Raw genomic sequence first — 20,070 nt, 5'->3', positions numbered from 1 at the left:
TTGGACTTTTTCCAATAGAATTGATGCTATGAACTTGAGGTTGTTTCCTCAGAAAGTGTACCGTATGCTCATTACCATTAACATGAAAAGTTACATTGCCTTTGTTGCAATCAAGAACAGCCCCTGCAGTATTCAAAAAGGGTCTACCAAGGATAATTGACATACTATCGTCCTCAGGAATATCAAGAATAACAAAGTCCGTTAAGATAGTGACATTTGCAACTACAACAGGCACATCCTCACAAATACCGACAGGTATAGCGGTTGATTTATCGGTCATTTGCAAAGATATTTCAGTAGGTGTCAACTTATTCAATTCAAGTCTATGATATAAATAGAGAGGCATAACACTAACACCGGCTCCAAGATCACATAAAGCAGTTTTAACATAGTTTCTTTTAGTGTAGCATGGTATAGTTGGTACTCCTGGATCTCCAAGTTTCTTTGGTATTCCACCTTTAGAAGTATAATTAGCAAGCATAGTGGAAATTTTAGTTTCTGGTATCTTTCTTTTATTTGTAAAAATATCCTTCATATATTTAGCATAAGGATTTACTTTAAGCATATCAGTTAAGTGCATACGTAAGAAGATAGGTCTAATCATTTCAGCAAAGCGCTCAAAATCCTCATCATCCTTTTTCTTGGATGGCTTAGGAGGAAAAGGCATGGGTTTCTGAACCAATATTTCTCTTTCTTTACCATGCTTCCTAGCAACAAAGTCTCTCTTATCATAACGTTGATTCTTTGATTGTGGGTTATTAAGATCAACAGCAGGTTCAACCTCTACATCATTATCATTGCTAGGTTGAGCATCGACATGAACATTATCTCTAGGTTCATGTTCATCACCTGATTGTGTTTCAGCATCAGAAATAGAAATATCATTGGGATTCTCAGGTGTGTCTATAACAGGTTCCCTAGAAGCATGCAAAGTCCTATCATTTTTCTATTTCTTCTTTTTAGAAGGACTAGGTGCATCTACATTATTTCTCTGAGAATCTTGCTCAATTCTCTTAGGGTGGCCTTCAGGATACAAAGGTTCCTGAGCCATCTTACCAGTTCTAGTAGCCACTCTAATAGCAAAATCACGTTTATTATTTAATTCATCGAGCAAATCACTTTGAGCTTTAAGTACTTGTTCTGCTTGAGTGGTAACCATAGAAGCATATTTACTAATGAGTTTAAGTTCACCTTTAACTCTAGCCATATAATCACTCAAGCGTCCAATCATGTAAGAATTACTCTTTAATTATCTACCAACATAAGCATTGAAGTTTTCTTGTCTAGCCATAAAGTCATCAAATTTATCCAAACATCGGCTAGGAAATTTAGTAGACGGGATTTCAACTTTATCATATCTATAGAGATAATTTACCTTTACTACCTGTCTCGGGTTATCAAGACCATGTGTTTCTTCAATAGGTGGTATATTAAGACAATGTATTTCTTCAACAGGAAGTAAATTCTTAACATCTTCAGCTTTAATACCTTTTTCTTTCATAGATTTCTTTGCCTCTTGCATATCTTCAGGACTGAGAAATAGAACTCCCCTTTTCTTCGGAGTTGGTTTAGGGATTGGCTCTGGAAATGGTTCAGGAAGTGTCTGATAGTCCCCAAGTGCAGGGAATCATCGTAGAAATTTCCAAAGGTGGAAGTGATAAGTATGGAGTGTCGAACCCACAAGGAGCTAAAGGTAAGATCAATATTCTCTCAAGCCCTATTTGCCACTGATACGACTCTACGAGCACCAAACGTTTGCTTCCAACTAGAAACAAGAAATAAAACTGTGTTGTGGGTATGAAGAGGATAACTTTGCATGCTATCGGAGAGCTAAAGTATAAAAGTAGTTGCTGTTATCATAAAGTTAGTATTACTAAATAATATAAATAGCGAGTGTGTAATAGTGATGGATCGGTGTGCGGAATTGTCTTAGGCAATTGTTAATAAGACCGATAGTCGTCATTGCAATTTTATATGAGGGAGAGGCATAAGCTAACATACTTTCTATACTTGGATCATATGCACTTATGATTGGAACTCTAGCAAGCGTCCGCAACTACTAAAGATCATTAAGGTAAAACCCAACCATAGCATTAAAGCATCAAGTCCTCTTTATTCCCATACGCAACAACCCCCTTACTCGGGTTTGTGTTTCAGTCACTCACCAACCCACTATAAGCGAATCATGAACGTATTGCAACACCCTACAGCGGGAATCCCTCACGCTTGCGCGACACGGAGGGCACCATAGGACAGCACCAAGATAAAAGATACAACTCGTACCAATCTAGACCATCAATCAACCCAAGGACAAAAGATATCTACTCAAAACATCATAGGATGGCAACACATCATTGAATCATAATATGCGGCATAAAGCACCATGTTCAAGTAGGGATTACCGCGGGGGTGCGGGAGAGTGGACCGCGTAAAAGAGATGAGGATGGTGATGATGATGGTGATGTTGATGAAGACGATCACCGTGGTGATGATTCCCCTCCCGATGGCACTCTGGTGCCACCAAGAGAGAGGAGGAGAGGTTCTCCTCCTTGTGCTTCCTCCTCCATGGCTTTCCTCCTCTGGTCCTTGGCCTTCATGGCGATGATGGCCCCTCTGAGATCCTCCTCCATAGCCTCCGGTGATGATGGCCCCCTCCGCCAGGGTGCCAGAGAGGGCCTAGATTGATTTCTCATGGCTACAGAGGCTTGCAGCGGCAGAACTCCCGATCTAGGTTATTTCTGAAGGTTTCTATATTTATAGGAATTTTTGGCGTTGGTTTCACGTCAGGGGGGTCTCCGGGCTGTCCACGAGATAGGGGGCGCGCCCTAGGGGGCTGGGCGCGCCCCCCACTCTTGTGGGCAGCCCGGGACTCTTCTGGCCCAACTTCGATGCTCCGTGGTCTTCTTTTGGTCCAGAAAAAATCCTCAAAAATTGGCACGTCAATTGGACTCCGTTTGGTATTCCTTTTCTGTAAAACTCAAAAACAAGGAGAAAACAGAAACTGGCACTAGGTTCTAGGTTAATAGGTTAGTCCCAAAAATCATATAAAATGACATATAAATGCATATAAAACATCATAGATGGATAATATAATAGCATGAATACTTCATAAATTATAGATACGTTGGAGACGTATCAGCATCCCCAAGCTTAATTCCTGCTCGTCCTCGAGTAGGTAAATGATAAAATAAATAATTTATGAAGTGTGAATGCTAGTAGGTGCACAAGTTTGATCAAAGATAATTTCAATCACCTTTTCTAGCATCATTATATGTCATAATAGTAGCTTATCTCATAAAACTTTTCATGATCAAGTAACAATCTATTGACAATGTCAAGTATGGTCCAGAAACTTCATTGAGAACTAACAAACTATAATCTCAGTCATTGAAGCAATTGCAATTTATCATAACATCAGAAAGAGTCAGGAATAGAGCTTTTTAGCATGTCCACCTACTCAACTATCATATAGTCTTCTACAATTGCTAACACTCACGCAATACTTGTGGTTATGGAGTTTCAGCCGGACACTAAGAAAGATAGGGGCTTATTGTGTTCCCTCCCAACGTATTCACCTTTAGGTGATGTCAACAATAATAGCCCATGCTAACTTACATCCAATTGGATATATATATATATATATATATATATATATATATATATATATATATATATATATATATATATATATATATATATATATCATGATCTTTCAAACACGAGGAGCTTGCCAAAGGATAAAATGAAAAGGGAAAGGTGAGGATCACCTTGACTCAACCATAAAGTAAAAACATAAAGTAAAAGATAGACCCTTCGCAGAGGGAAGCAGAGGTTGTCATGTGCGTTTAGGGTTGGATGCATAAAATCTTAATGCAAAAGAACATCACTTTATATTTCCCCTTGTATGTGGACCTTTATTATGCAGTCCGTCGCTTTTATTGCTTCCACAACAAGATCGTACAAAGCTTGTTTTCTCTGCACTAATAAGTCATACATATTTAGATAGCAATTTTTATTGCCTGCGACATGACAACTTACTTGAAGGATCTTACTCAATCCATAGGTAGGTATGGTGGAATCTTATAGCAAAACTTGGTTCAAAGATATATGGAAGCACAAGTAGTATCTCTACTTGGTGCAAGGAATTTGGCCAGCATGAGGGGGGGAGGCAAGCTCAACATATTTGGAAGGTCAATGATAATATACTTTAACTGAGATGTGAGAAAATATAAACCATTACGTTGTCTTCCTTGTCCAACGTCAACTCTTTTAGCATGTCATACTTAATGAGTGCTTCACAATCATAAAAGATGTCCAAGATAATATATTTGTATGTGAACCTCTCTTTCCTTATTACTTCCTATTAACTAGCGGAGTAACCCGCACATTTGCGCGGCTAGATTTATGTTTGTTGTTAGAACTTTTACATCTTTTTGGCATCCATAATATGAATTTACGTGTTGAGATAAATATTGTATATTCTAGAGCTTATTTAATGGTAAGATTATTTAAAGTTCATCGTGTGCGAATGTGATTCAAATATAAGTTAAATTATAAATATATACATTATCACACAAAAAACTACCATTGATATATACACTAACTCTAATTTGATCTAAGACATAGTTCCTCCATTATTATTATTATCAATAGTAATAAATTTTTATAATACTTGTGTATTCACTTATTGGATAGGTTGTGCAAACTCATGCATGCAGAGATGTGTGTTTCTTAATTCTCATATATTTTTACTTGTTTCCACATTCCAACAAAAATACTTACTCAACCCTTTTCTTTATTTTTACGTCGGTCATCAGCCTTCGATTAGCCTATGCCATACTCAGGTGACAGCTTGTCAATAGTCATCAATCTCAACTCTTTTTTATCACTTATAGTTCTCAGTACAAGATTCTTCAAACCAATATTCTTTGTCATATTTGGGTTGGATATGCGGCCCAGTTGTATCTTGGTTGGCATGCAGTCAGAGACCATATACTTCACAACTTTATAAATCTTGTTAGATCCTAATTAGCTTTGTTCCATTTTCTTTGTATGTCGTCTCTTATAGTGCACCATGTTTTGCATCACCGTATATGGTGCGTCTCTGCACATATGTTTTTTTATAGATAATTATATATGGTCAATTGTTTTATAGAGCATGCATCATGAGCTTAGCTTTGACAGACTACTAAAGAAAACATCTCATTGACTTAAATCTTTTTTAATTAATGCATTGAATAATTATTTTGGAAAGGCTCATCTTAGTGACTTAGATTCTTTCAAATTAACGCCCTAATATGCTTCCTCGTGAATAGAATCATCCTAAAATATTCACAAAATACCATCACTTAGCCATCCAATCTAATTTAAGCATCCATTAGGACATGCTAGTTGGGTGTAACATGAATGGAAATAGACCAATGATTGTAGAGAGAGATGCCTCGCTGATTAGTAGTAGCTTTTGATCCCGCAATCTTTTAATCTTTTAAATCGGGACGTGAGCGTCTCCCTCGTATAAGTATTTGACTGGAAGGCAATCTATATATGTGCCCATGTATGTGTACCGATTTTTTTTCTAAAGGTCAAAGTGATCCTTTGGTACGTGTATGTATTTCTTTGAGCTCTCATGCATGTGTGTGTTATGTTTATCATCCTGATGTTCTTCTTTAGGAAAACTATCCTGCTGTTATGCATAAGGCCCACATCCGTGCCATACTGTTTTTTCATGTACGTGCAGCCATGCAAACAGTTTTTTTCTTGTACGTAACATGATAATAGAACATAAATTATCACATCCGCAAAAAAAAGAAGAACATAAATTATTGGCACTTAGAAGCTTACAAATTTTGGGTTGTCACAGTTGTTAATTCATGATTTATCCCCTACAGTTAACATTCGATTGTAGATTCCTCAAAAAAAAACATCCGATTATAGACATACTTCATTATATAAAAAACTGTTTTGCCAATCTCCTTGTCGCCACTATATCTTTGATCTGTATATACGTACATATCTTGGTAGAGCTATTTTTTTTCTTGGAAACCCATGCCAAGATTAAACGTGAAGCACCAAGTAGAGTTTGGAGCTTTTTTTGTCTTTTTCACATGGGCACCGTATTAGGCTAGGACTCTTATGTTTTGGCCAGCCTCTTCTATATATGTACGACTCTTTCCTTGGTTGGCTGCCGTTCCTTTTTTTGCTACAACAACGTAAGCTATGCATGATTGTCTCGGACTCCCTTTTCAATTAAAAGACTTTTCACCAAAGTCATTTTTTTACACGTGACATGTCAAACTATTTGTACATGACTATATTCTTATGTTACGTTACATCTTTTAAATCTCAGCCCTTAATATTGAAAATTTACGGTCAAGGTAATTTAATCTATGTGGATGAACGTGATGGCTTGTTTGACTCTTGTTTTAATTATATAATAGATTGCAACGATGACCAAAACTATGTTTGTCAACTCTCAACAACATTTATGCCTCATACTCTTTATATGTGAAGTCATTACTATCCATGTTATAAGCCTATAAAACATATATAAATTCAGATTTATGACATTCAATTCATTCCCCCATTTACTCATAGGATATACATGAAGCACATGAGTAAATGACAAACTACTCCAAAAGATATGAGTGAAGGGCACTGAGTAGTCAAATAATTAACTAGCCATGGGAGGGTTCCTTTTTTATTCAATATTTCAGATCCAATGATTTTATTCAAACAGCAAGTAAAATTGAAAATACGCTCCAAGCAAAACACATATCATGTGACGAATAAAAATATAGCTCCGAGTAAGGTATACCGATACTTTTGAAGACGAAAGAGGGGATGCCTTCCGGGGCATCCCCAAGCTGCTTGAGTCTTCCTTGAATATTACCTTGGGGTGCCTTGGGCATCCCCAAGCTTAGGGTCTTCCCACTCCTTATTCTCCTCCTATCGATATCTCACCCAAAACTTGAAAACTTCAATCACACAAAACTTAGTGGAACTTCGTGAGATAGGTTAGTATGATAAAGAGTAAACCATGCACTTTGGTACTGTAAAAGACAAGGTTCATAATTGTTTTCACATAATGCCTACTGTACCATATCATTTCTACAATTTATATTGAGAAATATAAGCCATAGAAACTAGAAAACAAGCAAACTATGCAATGAAAACAGAATCTGTCAGAAACAGAACAGTCTGTAATGATCTGAACAATAACCATACTTCTGCTACTCCAAAAATTATGAAACAAATTGGTGGACGTGAGGAATTTGTCTATTAATATTCTGCAAAAAGAATCAACTCAAAAGCACTCTTCTGTAAAAAAATGACAGCTAATCTCGTGAGCGCAAAGTTTCTGTTTTTTTACAGCAAGATCACATTACCTTTCACCCAAGTCTTCCCAAAGGTCTTACTTGGCACTTTATTGAAACAAAAGCTATAAAACATGATTACTACAGTAGCTTAATCATGTAGATACACAAAAACAGTTAGGGTAAATATTGGGTTGTCTCCCAACAAGCGCTTTTCTTTAATGCCTTTTAGCTAGGCATGATGATTTCAATGATGCTCACATAAAAGATAAGAGTTGAAACATAAAAAGAGCATCATGAAGAATATGACTAGCACATTTAAATCTAACCCACTTCCTATGCCTAGGGATTTTGTGAGCACACAATTTATAGGAACAAGAATCAACTAGCATAGGAAGGCAAAACAAGTATAACTTCAAAACTTTAAGCACATAGAGAGGAAACTTAATATTATGGCAACTCCTACAGGCACATATTCCTCCCTCATAATAATTTTCAGTAGCATCAAGGATAGCAACTTTGTTCTCATACTTAATTGGAACCTCTTCCAGAATAGTGGAATACTAACTAAAGTTGACACTCTTCCAAATCCACTTTCATAAATATCGTACGAAGATTCAACACCCTCCAAGATAGTGGGATCACTAATTCCTAAAGTTGACACTCTTCCAAACCCACTTTAAATTATAGTATTATTCATACTCCAAAAGATATAAGTGAAGTTCCTGGAGCATTCTACCATTAATATAGACTAGCCAATATCCAAGCTCAAAATATATAAGTGAAACACACGAAGCATTCTATAAAACCACACTCAAACAATTTAAGTGAAGCACAAAGAGCAATTCTATAAGATCATACTTAAAAGATATAAGTGAGCACATGAAGTATTCTATAAATCAGTGAAGATCAATCTCATACTAGCATTATTCTTAAAGAAAAATAAAAACAGAAAGGACACAAATCATGTGAACAAAACAAAAACCAAGGTATACCGATATTTGTTGAAGAAGAAAGATGGGATGCCAACCGGGGCATCCCCAAGCTTAGATGCTTGAGTATCCTTTGAAATATTTACTTGGGGTGCCTTGGGCATCCCCAAGCTTGAACTCTTGTCTCTCTTTATTCTTCTCACATCGGTAACTCCTCGTTCTTCAAACACTTCATTCACAAAAACTTAAACAAAAAACTTGTGAGATCCGTTAGTGTAATAAAGCAAACTACCACTTTAAGGTATTGTAATTAACTCATTATTTGTTTATATTGGTGTTAAACCTACTGTATTCCAACTTCTCTATGGTTCATACCCTTACATACTAGCCATAGATGCATCAAAATAAGCAAACAACACACGAAAAACAGAATCTGTCAAGAACAGGACAGTCTGTAGTTATCTGGAAGTTTAGTAAACTTCTGTAACTCCAAAAATTATAAAATAAACTTGACAATTTGAACAATTTGTACAGAAGTAATGTGAAAAAAGTTTTAGACCCATTTCACTTTCAAGTAAAAAAATGTAAATTCATGCACTACAGCCAAAGTTTCTGTTTTTGTTCTGCACATAGTAAGCAAGCAATCTTATCATACTAAAACCAAAGATTGGCACATTATTTTTATAATACAATGGATATATACAAGGGGATAATTATTTACAGAGAAACTTCCATGAAAAATTCTACATTGTTTCCATGAGCATGAGCACAAGTGCTCAAGGTCGACCCTCACTTCTTCAATGCATAACTTTCCAATCACTTCTCTTTTTGAAAAACTTTTTAGGCATGAGAGGCAAGTAGATATTTTTTTTGGTATTTTAATTATTATTATTATTTTGTATGTTTCCCCCACAACTAAACAGAAACAAAAAGGAAAAACAAAATCTACTTAGTGAAGAAAGCAAACAAGCACACACGAGAATATCAACCACACGCTATTGCTCCCCGGCAACGGCGTCAGAAAAGAGCTTGATAGTCCCCAAGTGCAGGGAATCATCATAGCAATTTACAAAGGTGGAAGTGATAAGTATGGAGTGTCGAACCAACAAGGATCTAACGGTAAGATCAATATTCTCTCAAGCCCTATCTGCCACTGATACGACTCTACGAGCACCGAACGTTTGCTTCCAACTAGAAACAAGAAATAAAACTGTGTTGTGGGTATGAAGAGGATAACTTTGTATGTTATCGGAGAGCTAAAGTATAAAAGTAGGTGCTGTTATCATAAAGTTAGAATATATTACTAAATAAATAGCGAGTGTGGAATAATGATGGATCAGTGTGCGGAATTGTCCTAGGAAATTGTTAACAAGACCGATAGTCGTCATTGCAATTTTATATGAGGGAGAGGCATAAGCTAACATACTTTCTCTACTTGGATCATATGCACTTATGATTGGAACTCTAGCAAGCGTCCGCAACTACTAAAGATCATTAAGGTAAAACCCAACCATAGCATTAAAGCATCAAGTCCTGTTTATTCCCATACGCAACAACCCCCTTACTCGGGTTTGTGTTTCAGTCACTCACCAACCCACTATAAGCGAATCATGAACGTATTGCAACACTCTACAGCGGGAATCCCTCACGCTTGCGCGACACGGAGGGCACCATAGGACAGCATCAAGATAAAACATACAACTCGTACCAATCTAGACCATCAATCAACCCAAGGACAAAAGATATCTACTCAAAACATCATAGGATGGCAACACATCATTGAATCATAATATGCGGCATAAAGCACCATGTTCAAGTAGGGATTACAGCGGGGTGCGGGAGAGTGGACCGCGTAGAAGAGATGAGGATGGTGATGATGATGGTGATGTTGATGAAGACGATCACCGCGGCGATGATTCCCCTCCCGATGGCACTCCGATGCCACCAAGAGAGAGGAGGAGAGGTTCGCCCCCTTGTGCTTCCTCCTCCATGGCTTTCCCCCTCTGGTCCTTGGCCTTCATGGCAATGATGGCCCCTCCGATATCCTCCTCCATGGCCTACGGTGATGATGGCCCCCTCCGACAGGGTGCCAGAGAGGGCCTAGATTGATTTCTCGTGGCTATAGAGGCTTGCGGCGTCGGAACTCCCGATGTAGGTTATTTCCCGAAGGTTTCTGTATTTATAGGAATTTTCGGTGTTGGTTTCACATCAGGGGGGTCTCCGCGCTGTCTACGAGAAAGGGGGCGCGCCCTAGGGGGGTGGGGGCGCCCCCACTCTCCTGGGCAGCCCGGGACTCTTCTGGCCCAACTCCGATGCTCCGTGGTCTTCTTTTGGTCCAGAAAAAATCCTCAAAAATTGGCACGTCAATTGGACTCCGTTTGGTATTCCTTTTCTGTAAAACTCAAAAACAAGGAGAAAACAGAAACTGGCACTGGGCTCTAGGTTAATAGGCTAGTCCCAAAAATCATATAAAATGACATATAAATGCATATAAAACATCATAAATGGATAATATAATAGCATGAATACTTCATAAATTATAGATACATTGGAGACGTATCAGTGTCCAATTATTTTCATTAGTCAACATATTATTCAGTAGCACTTCAGCTTGATCGACAGTTCTTTCCCTGAAAACACAACTAGCACAACTATCCAAGTGGTCCTTGGAAGCATCTGTTAGTCCATTATAAAAGATATCAAGTATTTCATTTTTCTTAATAGGATGATCAAGCAAAACATTAAGTAATCGGAGAAGCCTTCCCCAAGCTTGTGGGAGACTCTCTTCTTCAATTTGCACAAAATTATATATTTCCCTCGAGGCAGCTTGTTTCTTATGAGCAGGGAAATATTTAGCACAGAAGTAATAAATCATATCCTGGGGACTACACACACAACTAGGATCAAGAGAATTAAAACAAGTTTTAGCATCACCCTTTAATGAGAATGGAAATATCTTAAGGATATAATAGTAGCGAGATTTCTCATCATTAGTGAACAGGGTGGCTATATCATTCAACTTAGTAAGATGTGCCACAACAGTTTCAGATTCATAGCCATAAAAAGGATCAGATTCAACCAAAGTAATTATCTCAGGACCGACAGAGAATTCATAATCCTTATCAGTAACAAAGATAGGTGAAGTAGCAAAAGCAGGGTCATATTTCATTCTTGCATTTAGAGATTTCTGTTTCAGTTTAGCTAATAACTTCTTAAGATCAGATCTATCATTGCAAGCAAGAAGATCTCTAGCAGTTTCTTCATCCATAACATAACCCTCAGGAACAAACAGGCAATTCATAGTTAGGGGGAGAACATTCATCATCACTATCTTCAGTAATTTCATTTCAATAATTTCATTCTCTCTAGCCCTAGCAAGTTGTTCATCAAGAAATTCACCTAATGGCACAGTAGTACCAGGCATAGAAGTAGTTTCATCATAAGTATCATGCATAGTAGAAGTGGCATCATCAATAACATGCAACATATCAGAATTAATAACAGAAGCAGGTTTAGGTGTCGCAAGTTTACTGAAAACAGATGGTGAATCTAGTGCGGAGCAAGATGGCAGTTCCTTACCTCCCCTCGTAGTTGACGAAAAAATCTTAGTTCTTTCGTCTTTCAAGTTCCTCATAGTGATCAGCAGATATAAATCCCAAGTGATTCAAAGAATAGAGCTATGCTCCCCGACAACGGCGCCAGAAAATAGTCTTGATAACCCACAAGTATATGGGATCGCAACAATTTTCGAGGGTAGAGTATTCAACCCAAATTTATTGATTCGACACAAGGGGAGCCAACGAATATTCTCAAGTATTAGCAATTGAGTTGTCAATTCAACCACACCTGGATAACTTAGTATCTGCATCAAAGTATTTAGTAGCAAAGTAGTATGGAAGTAACGGTAACAGTGGCAAAAGTACGATAGCGGTTTTGTAGTAATTGTAATAGCTGCAACAGAAAAGTAAATAGGCAAAGCACAATATGTGAAAAGATCGTAGCATTGGATCAGTGATGGATAATTATGTCAGATGCGATTCCTCATGTAATAGTTATAATATAGTGTGACACAGAACTAGCTCCAGTTCATCAATGTAATGCAGGCATGTATTCCAAATATTGTCATACATGCTTATGGAAAAGAACTTGCATGACATCTTTTGTCCTACCCTCCCATGGAAGCGGGGTCCTAACGGAAACTATGGGATATTAAGCCCTCCTTTTAATAGAGTACCGGACCAAAGCATTAACACATAGTGAATACATGAACTCCTCAAACTACGGTCATCACCGAGAAGTATCCCGATTATTGTCACTTCGGGGTTGTTGGATCATAACACATAATAGGTGACTATAGACTTGCAAGATAGGATCAAGAACTCACATATATTCATGAAAACATAATAGGGTCAGATCTGAAATCATGGCACTCGGGCCCTAGTGACAAGCATTAAGCATAGCAAAGTCATAGCAACATCAATCGCAGAACATAGTGGATACTAGGGATCAAACCCTAACAAAACTAACTTGATTACATGGTAAATCGCATCCAACCCATCACCGTCCAGCAAGCCTATGATGGAATTACTCACGCACGGCGGTGAGCATCATCAAATTGGTGATGGAGGATGGTTGATGATGACGACGGCGACGAATCCCCCTCTCCGGAGCCCCGAACAGACTCCAGCTAAGCCCTCGCGAGAGAGATTAGGGCTTGGCGGCGGCTCCGTATCGTAAAACGCGATGAAAGTTTCTCTCTGATTTTTTTCTCCGCGGAAGCAAATATATGGAGTTAGAGTTGAGGTCGATGGATGTCCAGGGGGCCCACGAGGCAGGGGCTCGCCCTAGGGGAGGGGGCGCGCCCCCACCCTCGTGGATAGGGTGTGGGCCCCTTAACACTAATTCTTTCGCCTGTATTTTTCATTAATTCTGAAAAGTTGCTCCGTGGATTTTCAGGTCATTCCGAGAACTTTTATTTCTGCACAAAAATAACACCATGGCAGTTCTATTGAAAACAGCATCAGTCCGGGTTAGTTCCATTCAAATCATGCAAGTTAGAGTCCAAAACAAAGGCAAAAGTGTTTGGAAAAGTAGATACGATGGAGATGTATCAGTGTGCCATCCCCTCCAGCGTCTGTGGACATTGTGAACGCCTGGCAGTTACGTGTTGATGACTACTCAATAGTTCAGTGTGCCATGCTATATGGCTTAGAGTCGGGACTTCAAAGAGTTTTAAACGTCATGGAGCATATGAGATGTTCCAAGTGTTGAAGTTTATCTTTGAGAAGAATGCCCGGATCGAGAGGTATGAGACCTTCGATAAGTTCTATGCTTGCAAGATGGAGGAGAACAGGTCTGTCAGTGAGCACATACTTAGAATGTCTAGGTACTACAACCATCTGGTTGAATTGGGAATTGAGCTCCCTTAAGAAGCTGTCACTGACAGAGTTCTTCAGTAGCTACCACCTAGCTATAGCTTTGTGTTGAACTATAACATGCAAGGGATGAACAAGTCAGTCTCCAAGTAGTTCACGATGCTGAAAGCCGCTGAGTCAGACATCCAGAAGGATCATCAAGTGTTGATGGTGAATAAAACCACTAGTTTCAAGAAGAGCAAGGGAAAGAAGGAAAACTTCAAGAAGGGTGGCAAAACAGTTGCTCCTCCCGTGAAGAAACCCAAGGCTGGACCCAAGCCAGAAGCTGAGTGCTTCTATTGCAAGGGAACTAGCCACTGGAAGCGGAACTGCCCCAAGTATCTGGCCAACAAGAAGGGGGTCAACATCAACAAAGGTATATATGATATACATGTTATTGATGTGTACCTTACCAACTCTCGTTGTAGTGCCTGGGTATTTGATGCCGGTTCGATTGCTCCCATTTGCAACTCAAAGCAGGAACTACGGAATAGAGGAGGTTGGCAAAGGACGAAGTGACGATGCGCGTGGGAAATGGTTCCAAGGTTGATGTGATCGCCGTCGGCACGCTCGCTCTTCGATTACCATCGGGATTAGTGATGAACCTGAATAATTGTTATTTAGTGCCTGCGTTGAGCATAAACATTATATCTGGATCTTGTTTGATGTGAGACGGTTACTCATTTAAATTAGAGAATAATGGTTGTTCTATTTATAAGGGTAATATCTTTTATGGTCATGCCATTGTAAGGGGTTTATACTTATTGAATCTCGATAGTGATGATACACATGTTCATAAAATTGATGCCAAAAGATGTAGAGTTAATAATGATAATACCACTTTCTTGTGGCACTACTACTTAGGTCATATTGGTGTAAAGCGCATGATGAAACTCCATGCTGATGGACTTTTGGAGTCACTTGATTTTGAATCACTTGACACATACGAACCAGCCTCATGGGCAAGATGACTAAGACCCCGTTTTCCGGAACAATGGAACAAACAAGTGACTTGTTGGAAATCATACATACTGATGTGTGTGGTCCGATGAGCGTTGACGTGCGCGATGGATATCATTAATTTCTCACCTTCACCAATGACTTGAGTAGATACGGGTATATTAACTTCATGAAGCATAAGTCTGAAACATTTGAAAAGTTCAAGCAATTTCAGAGTGAAGTTGAGAATCATCATAACAAGAAGATTAAATTCCTACGATCTGATCGAGGGGGAGAATATCTGAGTTATGATTTTGGCAATCACTTAAGACAATGTGGAATTGTTTCATAGTTGACGCCACCTGGAACACCACAGCGTAATGATGTGCCTGAATGTCATAATCGTACCTTATTAGATATGGTGCGTTCTATGATGTCTCTTGCTGATCTGCCACTATCGTTTTGGGGTTATGCGTTAGAGACAACTACATTCACTTTAAATAGGGAACCAACTAAGTCCGTGAAGACGATGCCATATGAACTGTGGTTTGGCAAGAAACCTAAGTTGTTGTTTCTTAAGGTTTGGGGTTGCGATGCTTATGTGAAAAGGCTTCAGCCAGAAAAGCTCGAACCGAAAGCGGACAAATGCGTCTTCATAGGGTGCCCAAAAGAGACAGTTGGGTATACCTTCTATCTCAGATCCGAAAGCAAATTGTTTGTCACTAAGAACGGGTCCTTTCTCGAGAAAGAGTTTCTCGAGAAAGAATTGAGTGGGAGGAAGATAGAACTTGATGAGGTTGTTGAACCTCTACTTCAACCACTGAGTAGTGCATCGTAGAAAGATGTTTCTGTGACACCTACGTCAGTTGAAGAGGAAACCAATGATAGTGATCATGAAGTTTCAGATCAAGTTACTATCAAACCTCATAGGTCGACAAGGGTACGCACAACTCCTGAGTGGTATGACAACCCTGTCTTGGAGGTCATGTTGTTGGACAACAATGAACCTACAAGCTATGGAGAAGCGATGGTGGGCCCGGATTTCGACAAATGGTTAGAGGCCATGAAATCCGAGATGGGATCCATGTATGAAAACAAAGTATGGACTTTGGAATTACCTGAAGGGCGAAAGGCCATTCAGAATAAATGGATCTTTAAGAAGAAGACGGACGCAGACGGTAATGTCATCGTCTATAAAGCTCGACTTGTGGCAAAGGTGCTTTCACAAGTTCAAGGAGTTGACTACGATGAGCCTTTCTCGCCCGTAGTGATGCTTAAGTCCGTCAGAATCATGTTGGCAATAGCTGCATTTTTTGATTATGAAATCTGGCGGATGGATGTCAAAACAACGTTCCTTATCGGTTTCCTTAAGGAAGAGTTGTATATGATGCAACCGGAAGGTTTGTCGATCCAGAGAATGCTAACAAGGTGTGCAAGCTCCAGCGATCCATTTATGGACTGGTGCAAGCATCTCGAAGTTGGAATATTTGCTTTGATGAGGGGATCAAAGCGTTTGGATTTATACAAGTTTATGGAGAAGCTTGTATTTACAAGAAAGTGAGTGGGAGCTCTATAGTGTTTATGGTGTTATATGTGGATGACATATTGCTGATTGGAAACAATATAGAACTTTTGGAAAATGTGAAGGAATATATGAACAAGAGTTTTTCAATGAAGGACCTAGGAGAAGCTACTTTCATATTAGGCATCAAGATATATAGAGATAGATCAAGACGCTTGATAGGACTTTCACAAAGGACATACCCATATAAGATTTTGAAGAAGTTCAAAATGGATCAGTCCAAGAAGGGGTTATTGCCTGTTTTGCAAGGTGTGAAGTTGAGTCAGACTCAATGTCCGGCAACTACAGAGAATAGATAAAAAATGAGTGTCATCCCCTATGCCTCTGCCATTGGCTCTATCATGTATGCGATGTTGTGCACAAGACCGGATGTCGGCCTTGCCATAAGTATGGCCGGAAGGTTTCAAAGTAATCCAGGAGTTGATCGCTGGACAGCGGTCAAGAATATACTTAAGTACCTGAAAAGGACTAAGGAAATGTTTCTCATTTATGGAGGTGATCAAGAGCTCGTCGTAAAGGGTGACGTCGATGAAAGCTTTGACACTAATCTGGATGACTCTAAGTCTGAAACCGAATACGTATATATTCTAAATGGGGAAGCGGTAAGCTGGTGCAGTTCCAAGCAACGCATGGTAGCTGATTCTACATGCGAAGCGGAGTACATAGCTTCCTCGGAGGCAACAAAGGAAGGTGTCTGGATGAAGCAGTTCATGACAGATATTGGAGTTGTGCCCAGTGCACTGGACCCGATGAATCTGTTCTGTGACAATACTGGTGCCATTGTTGTAGCCAAGGAACCAAGGTTTCACAAGAGGACCAGACACATAAAGCGACGCTTCAATTCCATCTGCAATCACATCAAGGAGGAAGACATAAACATTTGCAAAGTGCATACGGACCTGAATGTTGCAGATCCATTGACTAAACCTCTTCCACGGGTAAAGCACGATCAACACCAGAACTCTATGGCTATTAGATTCATTACCATGTAATGCTAGAATATTAACTCTAGTGCAAGTGGGAGACTGTGGGAAATATGCCCTAGAGGCAATAATAAAGTGGTTATTATTATATTTCCTTGTTCATGATAATCGTTTATTATCCATGCTATAATTGTATTGACTAGAAAGCCAAATACATGTGTGGATACATAGATAACGACATGTCCCTAGTAAGCCTCTACCAGACTAGCTCGTTGATCAAAGATGGCTGCGGTTTCCTAGCCATGGACATGAGTTGTCATTTGATAACGGGATCACATCATTAGGATAATGATGTGATGGACAAGACCCAAACGATGAACGTAGCATATGATCGTATCAAGTTTATTGCTATCGTTTTCTGCATGTCAAGTATATGTTCCTATGACCATGAGATCATGCAACTCATTGACACCAAAGGAGTGCCTTCTGTGTACCAAACGTCGCAACGTAACTGGGTGACTATAAAGGTGCTCTACAGGTATCTTCGAGGGTGTCTGTTGAGTTGGCATGGATCAAGACTAGGATTTGTCACTCCGTGTTAGAGTATATCTCCGTGTATAACTTATGTATGGGAATATCCCAACCTACCTGATTTTGTATGATATGGTTGTGATATCCCTTGGCCTCCAAGGCATGTAACTCTCATGTATTCCTATATATATGTAACACGAGGGCCGCCCCATATGTCGTGTATTGCCTAATCATTCTCGTTTACTTGGTACCAGATAAATCGATCCTCTCCTCCTAAACCCTACCACGCTGCCGCCAGCCTCCCTCCTCGCCGTCCCCTAGCCATGGCAGGAACCGGCGCCTCCACCAACTCCTCCCTCACCTCTCCCTCCCTGCCCGCCTCCCACTCCACCACCGCCGGTACCCTCATCACCACCACCATGCCCGCCTTCGCCTCGCCGGCTGTCCAAGTCGCCAGCGTGCACACCCACGTACACATCACGCTTGATCTCCACACCTCCAACTTCGGCAAGTGCCGGATGCTCATCCGCGTCCTCCTCGACAAGTATGACTTGCTTTCCCATGTCACCACCATCACGGCCACGGCGGACCACACGCTGGACTCGAAACGTGAGGACTACATTGTTCGGTCCTGGCTGTACGGCTCTATCTCTGACGAGATTCTTGATCTGATCATGGCGGAAGATCAGACGGTGCATGAGGCCTGGAACCTCATCTCCAACCTCTTTCTGGATAACCAGATGACCCGCGCGGTCTACCTCGAGGCCTGCTACCTCTTGAGCACTATGTTGGTTTTCCCTTGAAGAGGAAAGGGTGATGCAGCAAAGTAGCGTAAGTATTTCCCTCAGTTTTTGAGAACCAAGGTATCAATCCAGTAGGAGGCTACATGCAAGTCCCTCATACCCACACAAACAAATAAGAACCTTGCAACCAATGCGATAAAGGGGCTGTCAATCCCTTCATGGCCACTTGCAAAAGTGAGATCTTGTAGAGATAATAAGAAGATACATATTTTTGGTATTTTTATGATGTAGATTGAAAAGTAAAGATTGCAAAATAAAGTAGATTAGAAACTTATATGATGGAAAATAGACCCGGGGGCCATAGGTTTCACTAGTGGCTTTTCTCAAGATAGCATAAGTATTACGGTGGGTGAACAAATTACTGTTGAGCAATTGATAGAAAAGTGCATAGTTATGAGAATATCTAGGCATGATCATGTATATAGGCATCACATCCGCGACAAGTAGATCGAAACGATTCTGCATCTACTACTATTACTCCACACATCGACCGCTATCCAGCATGCATCTAGAGTATTAAGTTCATAAGAACAGGGTAACGCATTAGGCAAGATGACATGATGTAGAGGGATAAACTCAAGCAATATGATATAAACCCCATCTTTTTATCCTCGATGGCAACAGTACTATACGTGCCTTGCTGCCCCTGCTGTCACTTGGAAAGGACACCGCAAGATTGAACCCAAAGCTAAGCACTTCTCCCATTGCAAGAAAGATCAATCTAGTAGGCCAAACCAAACTGATAATTCGAAGAGACTTGCAAAGATAACCAATCATACATAAAATAATTCAGAGGAATTCAAATATTTCTCATAGATAAACTTGATCATAAACCCACAATTCATCTGATCTCGACAAACACACCGCAAAAAGAGTTACATTGAATAGATCTCTAAGAAGATCAAGGAGAACATTGTATTGAGATTCAAAGAGAGAGAAGAAGCCATCTAGCTAATAACTATGGACCCAAAGGTCTATGGTAAACTACTCACACTTCATCGGAGAGGCTATGGTGTTGATGTAGAAGCCCTCCATGATCGATTCCCCCTCCGACAGAGCACCAGAAAAGGCTCCAAGATGGAATCTCACCGGTACAGAAGGTTGCGGTGGCGGAAATAGGGTTTCGTGGTGCTCCTGGATGTTTTTAGGGTATGTAGATATATATAGGATAAGGAAGTCGGTCAGTGGAGCCACGAGGGGCCCACGAGGGTGGGAGGCGCTCCCACCCCCTAGGGCGCGCCTCCCTGCCTTGTGGCTTCCTTGTTTGTTGCTTGACGTCCACACTAAGTCTCCTTGATTGTGTTTGTTCCAAAGATAACTCTCCCGAAGGTTTCATTCCGTATGGACTCCGTTTTATATTCCTTTTCCGCGAATCACTAAAATAGGCAAAAAAACAACAATTTGGGCTCGGCCTCCAGTTAATAGGTTAGTCCCAAAAATAATATAAAAGTGCTTAGTATAGCCCATAAACATCCAAAATGGGTAATATAATAGCATGGAACAATCAAAAAATTATAGATATGTTGGAGACGTATCAAGCATCCCCAAGCTTAATTCCTGCTCGTCCTCGAGTAGGTAAATGATAAAAACAGAATTTTTGATGTGGAATGCTACCTAGCATATTTCTAATGTA

This window comes from Triticum dicoccoides, chromosome 3B (genome assembly GCF_002162155.2).
Source record: "Triticum dicoccoides isolate Atlit2015 ecotype Zavitan chromosome 3B, WEW_v2.0, whole genome shotgun sequence".
NCBI lineage: Eukaryota > Viridiplantae > Streptophyta > Magnoliopsida > Poales > Poaceae > Triticum > Triticum dicoccoides.
The sequence above is the reverse complement of the archived record's forward strand: the minus strand, read 5'-3'. Positions refer to the sequence as shown.